Source organism: Gymnoscopelus microlampas (genome assembly GCF_963454915.1).
Source record: "Gymnoscopelus microlampas genome assembly, chromosome: 4".
Taxonomy (NCBI): Eukaryota; Metazoa; Chordata; class Actinopteri; order Myctophiformes; family Myctophidae; genus Gymnoscopelus; species Gymnoscopelus microlampas.
The window spans coordinates 53,383,102-53,395,638 of record NC_139941.1 but is presented as its reverse complement, the minus strand read 5'-3'; the positions used below and the strand labels follow the sequence as shown (position 1 = coordinate 53,395,638).

The 12,537-nt window shown below is 43.8% G+C and overlaps 1 protein-coding gene across 1 annotated transcript in view; it reads right to left on the bottom strand.

Moving 5' to 3' along the window:
• Positions 1-12,537, bottom strand: part of LOC311044139 (H-2 class II histocompatibility antigen, E-S beta chain-like) — a gene marked incomplete at its 3' end in the record, with an annotated part of 62,087 nt that overhangs the window by 30,301 nt on the left and 19,249 nt on the right. The gene's annotated exons all lie outside the window — the stretch shown is intronic.

Below are 12,537 nucleotides of genomic sequence, written 5' to 3'. Positions count from 1 at the left end.
CAGTGGTGGAAAAAGTACTCAAATTCTTTACTTAAGTAAAAGTACCAATACTGCAATATAGAATTACTCTGTTACAAGTAAAAGTCCAGAATTCAAAATGTACTTGAGTAAAAGTACAAAAATATATTGACATCAAAATGTACTTAACGTACCAAAAGTAAAAGTACTAATGTGACAAGGGTGAAATGAGGGGTTCTTAAAACTTTTGTAATTTGTTTTTATTGGTGCTTAATGTGTATAATTGCCTCATTTAACCCCACCATCTTATTATTTTTGTACCAATTATTATTACGCACTGTATTGTTTATAATTGTTTTCCCCATGATCCCCTGGTCACATGTATTGAGAGACATTGAGTGGCAGAGCGGCAGTCACGCAGTCACGCCCAAGGCCACGGTCATGGCCAATGTCCCCAGACAGACTGTCACCACGGACAAATGAAAGAAGAGGGAGGTGTGGTTTGGCAGGTACAAAAGCGGAGGCGGGACCGTTTGAAAGAGAGAACAGAGCACCCAAGTGACAGAGGCGTCAGTGAGGAGAAGGACAGCAGAGGGGAAGGTTGTGCCGAGACACGGAGTAGAGGAGTGCATAGATGAAGTAGACATACCAGCCACCTAGGAGTTTGGAAGCCGAGGTGTGCCTACATTCAAAGGAGAAACCAAGAGGAGAAAGCGATCGAACCGAAGGGGAGGAAGAGGCGAGTGAGACCAGACCATATGAGAGACGAGTGAGACCAGACCATATAAGGAGCGCTGAGACTGGAAAGTGGCGATAACGTTGCATACGCAACCAACTCAGCGCCAGGTGTAAAAACCTGGCTGGCGAGTGAGTATTCGAACAAGCAACGTTGAATCCCTGTATAACCACTGCCTGAGACAACGCAAATGTATCGTGTAAATGCACAGTGAACTGGTCTAGATCTCTATAATTGCAGGCGGAGAGAAAGAAGAGAGAAGACGAAGACGACTGGCCTCAAACCCTTTCCCATCTTACCCCCATATATGGACATGCAGCATTACCCCTGAACAAACCGTGTTGAGTATCTTGAAGCACTTTATTGGCACAGCACTTTACTTGAAAAGTATTTGTTGCACAGAAACCCCCCATGCTAAGGAACCCTTGTGATTAAGCCCCGCGTAATTTGCACAACTTTATAATTTATTTTATAGTTGTTGTGTAGATTAATTGTGTTTTGTATGTTTATATAGGTTTTATTAGTATAGTGTTTATTTGATTGTTTTTAAGGCACAGAAGCCAATGTATTAGGGACCCAATAAATATGACTTACCTTTTTTGATACACTGTATTCGTGTCCAGTTTCTTAAAGGGATATTCTCATGCCAGTGTTGTATTCTCAAAACCAAAAGTATTGAAACTTACCAGTTAACCTCGAACCTGTGAAAGCCTGAAGAAGAAGTTAAAGTGTATTCAAAGGGGACTTCCCTCTATAACAAAAGTGGCGTAGTCGACAAACAATTAGTTCAGATAGGACTCACAGTAATTACGCACCCAGCACTTTATTGTGCATTTATATTTTATTGTTGTGAGTTTTATTCTGGATTATTTATTAAAGGAGAAGAGTGCAATAGTACAAACAAATTGCAAGTCAAATGTGATACAATTTCGGCCCTGTTCACATATTTGGCGTTGGCGGCAGGACTGGTTGAGAACAAACACATGAGAATACCCTTAAGAGAAACTGTACTGTTTTGTTGTTTTTGTTGCTTTTTTTTTTTTTTTTTGCTTTACGGATTCAGAATGATGATGATGGCGGTGTATCCCGGTGCCCCATGGTTACCCACCTTTGGTGGAACAGAAGGCGAGAGTAAATATAGGGAATGGAAAGACCAGATTAGAGGATTATTAAGTACCCAGGAACTACCAGAAATCAGGAAAGTTGCTATTATAATTAAAACGCTAACCAACGAAGCTAAACGGCAGATTAGTGTGGTTGAGGAGGGCGAACGCGACACAGTGGCAAAAGTTTTTAAATACTTAGATGCTTTATATAAAGAAACTGTCTCTGTCGCAGAAATGCGCTCACTATTCTATCGGTGCGCACAGCGCGCAGGAGAGAATGTACAAACTTACACCCTGAGACTTAGAGAGCTGTTTTGTGGGCTGCGGCAGCACGACCCAAGCACCGCTCCCTCCGAAGCCATTCTTCGTGATCAGTTTGTTATGGGTTTAGCTGAGGGCCCCCTGGGCCAAGCCTTAAAAATATATGCTCGACGACACCCAGATGAAGATTTTGCTGCTTTACGCGAAGAAGCCTACCTGTTAGCTGCTGAACATGGAACTACTGAAATAACGTGCCACGCTGTTAATCCTATTTCTGTCCCCTACCCTTCTCAGGACCCTGCTTGGAGAGAAAAATTAAAACAGGAAATCATGGACGACGTAAAAACTCAAATGCAAGGATTCACGCAGGAACTCATGAAGGAAATCAGACCGCTCCTCCGCACTGGCACCAATGACGCACGAGCGCGCACTCCACCGCCACCTGAGCGACGGTATACGGCCTCTCAGCGCTACGAATGGGATGAAGGAGGTAGGCCGATATGTAGCCAGTGTAGACAGGCGGGTCATATAGCGAGATTCTGTAGATCCGACCGAAGTCAGTTAAACTAGTACGCCCTGTCGCCGAGGTCCGGGGGGCAGAGGTGCAACGTTCACAAAAAAAGTTAAGGGCCAATGAAGTGTTTGTGGGGGAATGTCCGACAATTGGGATAACAATGGGGGGAGTCCAAATGAGGGGTTTATTAGATACGGGGTCTCAAGTCACATTGATGCAGCAGAGTTTGTTTAACGAAAAGTTCTCGCAAGATAAAATGGAAAATGGGCCTCTGGTGTTTAGCCTACGGGCAGCAAACGGCCTTGATCTACCCTATTCTGGCTATGCCATATTCGATTTAGAATTAGAAGGACTGAAAATACCGGGAAGAGGAATCGTAATTGTAAAAGATGAACATTGTATTGAGCCGCTGATCATTGGGATGAACGTAGTCCACGCAGTGTGGCATGCATTATTTAAACTCTCTGGGAGGTCTGTGTTTCCATGCCAACAGGAGAGGACACCATGGAAAAAAGCATTCGCCGCCTGTAGGAGAGTGGAGGCAGTGACCCACGAAGACGGAGCATTGGGCTATGTGTGGCCTGTCGGCCGACGGAGAATCCGAGTCCCCGCCCGCAGTGAGTTAGTAGTATGGGGCCGTGCCTGGAAAGGTCCAAATGGAGCCGAATACGAGGCCCTGATGGAGGCCATGCCGGAAGGAACTGATCTGGGAGTGGCCCGAGCGTTGGTCACCGTGCGTAATGGCCGAGTCCCCGTGCGCATCTGCAACCCCCACGCGTATAGCGTGACCGTGGGCAGACATCAAAAGTTAGGGAAGCTATATCCAGTGGAGGAGGCCGACGTCCGTGGACGACGAGACCTGAACCTGTCCCTAGGAACCGACGGAGCCGTGGAAGTGTCCCTGGTGAGCATCGAAGACGAGGGACCCGTGAAGACCTTACCTGAGGAGATGGAGGCGTTGACCCGGCGAGATGACCTACCTGACCAGCAGAGAGAAGAGCTGCATGCGATGATGTGTAAATGGAAGAAGGTGTTTGCAGTCCATAATGAAGATTTTGGGCAGACGGACGTGGTGCAACACCAAATACCAACTGGAGACGCGGCACCCATCCGCGAGAGGCACCGACCGCTGCCGCCCTCCATGTATAGAGAAATGAAGACCTTATTGAGTGACATGCTGGACAAGGGAGTGATAAAAGAGAGTTGCAGTCCCTGGGCAGCGCCCATTGTCCTGGTGAAGAAGAAAGATGGCAGCTGGCGTTTCTGTGTCGACTACCGTAAACTGAATGCCGTGACGCACAAAGATGCCTTCCCTTTACCTCGGATTGAAGAGACTTTAACAAGCCTGACCAAGGCTCAGTGGTTCTCCACACTCGACCTGGCCAGCGGTTATTGGCAGGTGGGTATGGACCCTCGGGATCGAGAAAAGACAGCGTTTACCACCCCTTTAGGACTGTTCGAGTTCCAACGTATGCCGTTCGGTTTATGTAACGCCCCCGCGACCTTCCAAAGATTAATGCAGCGATGCTTGAGTGGCCAGGTGACAGAGTCATTATTAGTGTACCTCGATGACATTATTGTATATTCACCTGACTTTTCCTCTCACATGCAGCACCTTGACCAGGTTTTCGAGCGGCTGTGGAGACACGGATTGAAACTGCGCCTCGATAAATGCAAGCTTCTCCAACCGGAGGTAAAGTTCTTGGGCCACGTTGTAGACAAAGAGGGAGTGCGCCCGGACCCTGAAAAGTTGGCTGCGGTAAGAGACTGGACCCCACCCTCGACTGTCCGCGAGGTCCGCGCTTTTCTAGGTCTGGCTGGTTATTATCGCCGCTTCGTGTCCTCATTTGCTGCCATAGCTAGGCCGTTAAATAGTTTGTTGATCGGAGTCCCGAATGATGTGAAGTCCCATCAGTGTAAAATAGAGTGGTCCCCTGAATGCCAAAACTCGTTTGATGCTCTTAAAACTGCCCTTACGCAGGCTCCAATACTGGCTTATGCAGATTATGACCGACCGTTTGTAGTGTATACTGATGCGAGTGGCCGCGGGCTCGGCGCCGTTCTGGCACAGGTCCAAGATGGCCAGGAGCGAGTAATCGCCTACGCCAGCCGAAGTCTACACCCTACCGAACAAAATGATGCAAATTATAGCTCCTTTAAATTAGAACTCTTGGCACTTAAATGGGCAGTGACCGAAAAATTTAAAGATTACTTAACTGGCGCTCATTTTACGATTTATACAGATAACAATCCTGTTGCGCATCTTCAAACAGCTCGACTAGGCGCGGTGGAACAGCGCTGGGCAGCCCAGCTAGCATCATTCACCTATGATATAAAGTACCGACCTGGAAAAAGCAATGCGAACGCAGATGCCCTGTCTAGGTTCCCTGTTCAACCTGTAGGAGTGGCCGTAGTGGAGTTGGCACCGGTGGAGAGAGAGGACGGGTGGGCTGGAGCTGAGTGGCGGGGAACACAGGATCGAGATCCGGACATCCAGATGGTGAAGAGTTGCGTAGAGCGGAGGAAACTGCCTACCCTTATGGAGAAGAGGAGTTGGTCACGGGAACCCAGGCAAATGTTACGACAGTGGGACCGGTTGCGCATCAGAGACAATGTGTTGTATAGGCAAGTGATTGATCAGCATACACAAGAATGTTACTTACAGCTTGTTTGTCCAGGGGCGCGACGAGAGGAGGTGTGGAAAGGACTCCATGAGGCCTCGGCACACGCCGGAGTGGACCGGACTTTGGCGCAGCTTCGGCGCCGGTTCTACTGGCCGGGCATGGAGGGGGCGGTGCGACAGTTCCAGCGAGGTTGTGTTGCCTGCAGCCTACTGAAAGACAGGATAGAGCCCAGGGCCCCCTTACAGCCATTCGAAGTATCGTATCCTATGGAGGTAGTGGCTATTGATTTTCTCACATTAGGTAGGCCGAATGACGCATGGCAGAATATTCTTGTAGCAACCGATTTATTCACCAGGTACAGTTGGGCTATTCCAACGCGTGACCAAACTGCGCCCACGACTGTCCGTGCGCTTTGGACACATATTATTCAGCCATTCGGTTGCCCGGCTCGTTTCCATTCGGACCGAGGCCCGAATTTTGAATCCGAATTAATGCAGCAATTGTGTCATACATACGGTATTACTAAGAGTCGCACCACCCCTTACCACCCAGCTGGTAATGGGGGGGTGGAGAGGTTTAATCAAACACTGTTAAACATGTTGCGCTCTCTAGATACTGATCGCCAAGGCAGATGGAATGAACACTTACCTGAGTTAGTACACGCTTATAACAATACTGAACATGGTGCGACAGGTTATGCGCCTGCGTACTTAATGTTTGGTCGCCACCTGAGGCGTCCGGTAGATGTAGCATTAGGAGTACCGTTGTCACAAAATCGAATGGGAGTGGGAGATTGGGTGCAAGATCACCAGAAACGAATGGCCACAGCGTATAGGACAGCCGAGAAAAAAATGGTGCATATAGCAGGACAGCGTAAACAGGTCTATAACCGCCGAGCCGGTATGCCACCATTGTTACCTGGAGAGAGGGTGTGGGTACGAAACCGGAACCGACAGGGACAAGGTAAACTGGGCCCATGGTGGGACCCAGAACCTTTTGTGGTATTGGAGAGGGTGGGGGATGCGGGCCTAGTATACAGGATCCGACCTGAAAAAGGAGGGCGAGATAGAACGATCCATAGGAATGCATTAAAAGTGTGTATAGCCCCCAGGTCACCGATGGAGAGCCCCGAACCTGCCCCAGTAGCCGAACCGGTGGGACCAATATGGCCGCCTTATGTAGGGTTTTTCCCCGGTCCTAGGGAACCTGAAGGTCCGCGGCGCTCTGGAAGAGCGAACCAAGGACAGCCACCTGAGAGGTACGGGCATGACGTTTAGAACCAGTTGCCAGGGACTGCCAACGAAAAAGTAGGGGGGAATGTGACAAGGGTGAAATGAGGGGTTCTTAAAACTTTTGTAATTTGTTTTTATTGGTGCTTAATGTGTATAATTGCCTCATTTAACCCCACCATCTTATTATTTTTGTACCAATTATTATTACGCACTGTATTGTTTATAATTGTTTTCCCCATGATCCCCTGGTCACATGTATTGAGAGACATTGAGTGGCAGAGCGGCAGTCACGCAGTCACGCCCAAGGCCACGGTCATGGCCAATGTCCCCAGACAGACTGTCACCACGGACAAATGAAAGAAGAGGGAGGTGTGGTTTGGCAGGTACAAAAGCGGAGGCGGGACCGTTTGAAAGAGAGAACAGAGCACCCAAGTGACAGAGGCGTCAGTGAGGAGAAGGACAGCAGAGGGGAAGGTTGTGCCGAGACACGGAGTAGAGGAGTGCATAGATGAAGTAGACATACCAGCCACCTAGGAGTTTGGAAGCCGAGGTGTGCCTACATTCAAAGGAGAAACCAAGAGGAGAAAGCGATCGAACCGAAGGGGAGGAAGAGGCGAGTGAGACCAGACCATATGAGAGACGAGTGAGACCAGACCATATAAGGAGCGCTGAGACTGGAAAGTGGCGATAACGTTGCATACGCAACCAACTCAGCGCCAGGTGTAAAAACCTGGCTGGCGAGTGAGTATTCGAACAAGCAACGTTGAATCCCTGTATAACCACTGCCTGAGACAACGCAAATGTATCGTGTAAATGCACAGTGAACTGGTCTAGATCTCTATAATTGCAGGCGGAGAGAAAGAAGAGAGAAGACGAAGACGACTGGCCTCAAACCCTTTCCCATCTTACCCCCATATATGGACATGCAGCATTACCCCTGAACAAACCGTGTTGAGTATCTTGAAGCACTTTATTGGCACAGCACTTTACTTGAAAAGTATTTGTTGCACAGAAACCCCCCATGCTAAGGAACCCTTGTGATTAAGCCCCGCGTAATTTGCACAACTTTATAATTTATTTTATAGTTGTTGTGTAGATTAATTGTGTTTTGTATGTTTATATAGGTTTTATTAGTATAGTGTTTATTTGATTGTTTTTAAGGCACAGAAGCCAATGTATTAGGGACCCAATAAATATGACTTACCTTTTTTGATACACTGTATTCGTGTCCAGTTTCTTAAAGGGATATTCTCATGCCAGTGTTGTATTCTCAAAACCAAAAGTATTGAAACTTACCAGTTAACCTCGAACCTGTGAAAGCCTGAAGAAGAAGTTAAAGTGTATTCAAAGGGGACTTCCCTCTATAACAAAAGTGGCGTAGTCGACAAACAATTAGTTCAGATAGGACTCACAGTAATTACGCACCCAGCACTTTATTGTGCATTTATATTTTATTGTTGTGAGTTTTATTCTGGATTATTTATTAAAGGAGAAGAGTGCAATAGTACAAACAAATTGCAAGTCAAATGTGATACAATTTCGGCCCTGTTCACACTAAATGTTTGAAAATAGCAGATCTACAAGCTCACAACGCGTCGCATCGCGACGCGTTGTGAGCTTGTAGATCGGCTATCTCCAAATAGCCTATAAAATAGGGCTAAAGTGATTAAAGTAGCCTATGTTTCATACTATAATAATCTATATATGAAAAGTAACTAGTAACTAAAGTTCTAGTGAAGTGAAGTAAAAGTACAATATTTGTCTCTGAGATGTAGTGGAGTAGAAGTAAAAGTACTGGAAATTGGAAATACTCAAGTAAAGTAAAAAAAATACCTCCAAATGTTACTTAAGTACAGTGCTTAAGTAAATGTACTTAGTTACTTTCCACCACTGGTCCCCATGTACTCAATTCATAGTGAGATAAATAAATAGACAGACACAAACTGTCTGTTCACAATCATTCAAGCACAGATGTTGACTGTCAACGTATTAAATCCTCTCAAAACCTGTTTTCTTGTGGTCCCTTCATTTTATAATCCTGACATCTGTATTGTTTATATTTGGTTCTTGGCTTTCTGAGTAGTTTTAAATGTAAAAGCCAAAGCCTTGAGTTGACACAAAAACAGTTTGAGAACCACTGCTCTAATACGTGTGAAAGTTGAACAGTTGAGCCACAGGGGGGCGCTGCGTCTCCATCAACATCAGCAACACCACCAGCTGTAACGCATCAAGTTGGGGGTGTTACAGAGCCAACGGTGACCTGTAGAATTCTGTGACTCTCCTGTGTTTCTGTCTGTTTCTCCTCTCAGAAGCTTCTCCTTGGTTTTATTATTTGAATAAAAAACGCGTCACATCGTGTTGTGAGCTTGTAGATCTGCTATTTTCAAATAGCCTATGTATAAAATAGGGCTGAAGTGGTTAATGTATGTTTGTAATTAATAATCAAAATCTACAAAATAACTAGAAACTGAAGTTTTCAAATAATTGTAGTGGAGTAAAAGTACAATATTTGCCTCTGAGATGTAGTGGAGTAGAAGTACAGAAAATTGGAAATACTCAAGTAGAGTAAAAATACCTCAAAATTGTATTCAGTACAGTACTTGAGTAAATGTAATTTCCACCACTGCACATGATTGTCTGGGTCACCAATGTGTGTGTAACAGCAGTGGGATGCAGAACATGAGAGGCGAGGTGTTTAGTTACTGCAGATACTTTAGATCATTTAGATTCTTTAGATACTTTAGTTACTTTACTTTGATCATGAGAATAAAAGCAATAAATCATAAAACACTAGAAGAAGAAGAAGAAGATGTCTGGTAAGATCTACTTCCTGTTTATGTTTTTAAAGAGACTGAGGATGTTTGTGTTGTCAACACTGTGTGTGTGTGTGTGCGTGTGCGTGTGCGTGTGCGTGTGTGTGTGTGTGTGTGTGAGATGGTTATCAATGATATACTTTATTATTGTATTTATAGGCTGTTGATAAATAGGGCTTTTTCATGTCATTAAAAAAATGTCAAAATTAGAGGAAAATAGCCAATCTACAAGCTTCACTGAAGATGTGTCCAGATTAGGCATCAGTAGATGTATGTACATACACAGTACTATTAATTACCAATATTCCATTATTCCACCACCATTATTATAATGATTCATCAAATGACCGTCCTAGCTTCCAATAACAGCATTTCATTGGCCTATAAACTGTTTTTTTCAGAAATAAACAGACCAAGTGCATCTTTTACATTATTGTAACTAAACATTAACCCATTAAAACCAGGAACGCATCTGTGTAACCACTTTAACCATTATTTTATACTTTGGCTAATATATATATATATATATATATATATATATATATATATATATATATATATATATATATATATATATATATATATATATGTATATATATATATATGTATATATATATATATATATATATATATATATATATATATGTATATTTAAAACAAACAAGACAACATGTTTGCTTCTGGGGGGTCCCTGGAACAACATATTTTGAGATGGGGGTCTGCGACCAAATACATATCATTTTGGGGGGTCCTTGACATGAAAAAGTTTGAGGACCACTGATTATTGCAGCATAATATTTTTCATAAAACTGTTTTTAGAATTTAGAAGACATTTGTAGAATCCCCAGAAGCAAAGGTTTGAGTTAAACATATTCAAAGATTTGCAAAAAAACATGTTTTTTTTTCTTTCAAAAATAGCAGATATACAAGCTCATAGCTATGAGCTTGTATATCTGCTATTTGTGAATAGCCAAAGTATAAGCTAATGGTTAGAGTGGTTAAAATCAAACAGATGCTTTCCCAGTCTTTGGGTTAAGAAAACAAAGCAGTGAATGTATCCTCATGAATGTGTTTCTGTGTAGCCAAGCTACTAGCCTTGTACATTATGCTAACATGAGAGAATACATATTACACCTATATTAGGTATCCTCTAAAATGATCCTATGGCCAGGGTTCACATGACAATATAGCATTTAAAAAATATAAAATAAAATAAAAAGGTCCTCAAAAACTATTACTCGAATATTTGATTATTCTGACCCATCCCTACTTCTTTTATGCATATTTTCTCCACCTCTCTCTCACTCTCTCACACTCTCTCTCTCTCTCTCTCTCTCTCTCTCTCTCTCTCTCTCTCTCTCTCTCCACACTCCCCTCGCTCTCATCTCTCCTCTCTCACCATGAGGCTGAAGGATAAGCTCCACTCTCCTAAGGTGAAGAGCCCAGCGGAGAGAATCAAACGCACCCAGTCCCAGCGCCCCGTCTCAGCCTGCATTCAACCAGACGTCAGCAGCACACACACACACAGCAAGGTACACACACACACACACACACACACACACACACACACACACACACACACACACACACACACACACACACACACACACACACACACACACACACGCACACACACTTGGATGAACGACAACAGAAAGACTAGATACAACATAATCCATTCATAAATTCCTAAACAGCTCTCATGGTATAATCCAGTTGTCCTTGTTTTCTATTGTTTTCCCCTTTCCTTAACCCATTGAGACCTGAAGCCGATTCTGCATGTCTCCTAAATCTCCACTGTTTTCTGAAAAACGTTTGTTTCTATATCAGTGGTGCTCAAACTTTTTCATGTCAAGGACCCCCAAAATTATATGTATTTGGCCGCAGACCCCCATCAAAATATTTTGTTCCAGGGACCCCCAGAAGCAAAGAATAGAGTTAAAAATGTTCGCTTTAAGAATATAAATATTCAAAGATTTGCACACATTTTCACGATTTTTCAAAAATAGCAGATCTACAAGCTCATAGCGCGGCACTCGGTGCCGCGCTATGAGCTTGTAGATCTGCTATTTTTGAATAGCCCAAAGTGTAACCCAATGGGTTAAACTGAACTTTACACCTGGCTGTAAACCTGTGATGTGATGAATAGAATAAAGTCTGGATCTTTATCCAGTCCCTGTCCTCATTACTTCTGAAACAGTGGTTCTCAAAGTGCGGTCAGGGGTCCGCCGGGGTTCCATCAGGAGGTTCCGAAAAGACCCTTACAGGGTCTGTAACACTGAGTGTGTGCAAAGGGAACCAAATGGACCCTCAAGACCCGTCCACATGCTCATTATTATAATGATATGGTTACATTGTTGTCTGCTATGTCTGTGTCTCAGAGGAGGCATTAAATGTGGCATCATGGTGAAAGTCTGTTCCGTATTTGGGATTTCAATAATTGGGTCTTATCAGTACAGTTACATGAGCAAAGAGCCATTTAGGTACAGAGGTGAGTGGGTGGGTGTCATATGGGTTTTATAGAGATTGTTGGCTTTTCAGAGGACAGTGTTACTTGAGGTCAGGAGGAGATCAAATTCTACCAGTTCTAACTTACCAAACCACATTTTTTGTTTGGTTTGGTAAGGTAGCTTCGATAGTTGGTTGATCTTGATGAGAAATCTTCTATTATGATGACCTTGCATAGTTGTGAATTAAGGTATGCCAATGGAACAATGGAAAAAGAAAGATGAGAGTAAAAACCATCACGTACCTGTACGTACATGATGAGTGATTAGATAATGATGACATGATGAATGATGACGCAACTAAGTATCAAGCCTTTACTAGAGATGCAGTGTACGTCATGGATTAAGAGGACAATTCTTTCAACATAAAACGCTGTATTCAAGTTCAGGAGAGTTCAGTAAAGACAATGATCTTGAACGCTGCCTTCAGGTATGACATGGAAAGGACACATCGTTCAGCACACCTGGGGAAAAACACATTTGGTGGATGTGGAGGTTGGCTTCTCTTGTATTTATAATGCAAGAGAAGACAGTTAAGAGAAAACAGACAGTTAAGAGAAAATACTGTATGAGTGAAATGTAAGAAAACATGAGGCCCAATTATGTTTCTTATTCCTTTATTGATATTTTGACATTCCATTCAAACCAAGCAAATTAAAGCCAAAATCTAACATCTGAACTTCAAACCATTCATGATCAGGGGTGCAGATCCCAGGGGGGAAGGAGGGGACATGTCTGACATATTCCTCCAATAAAGTGTCTTAAAATAAATTATATAATTTTAAA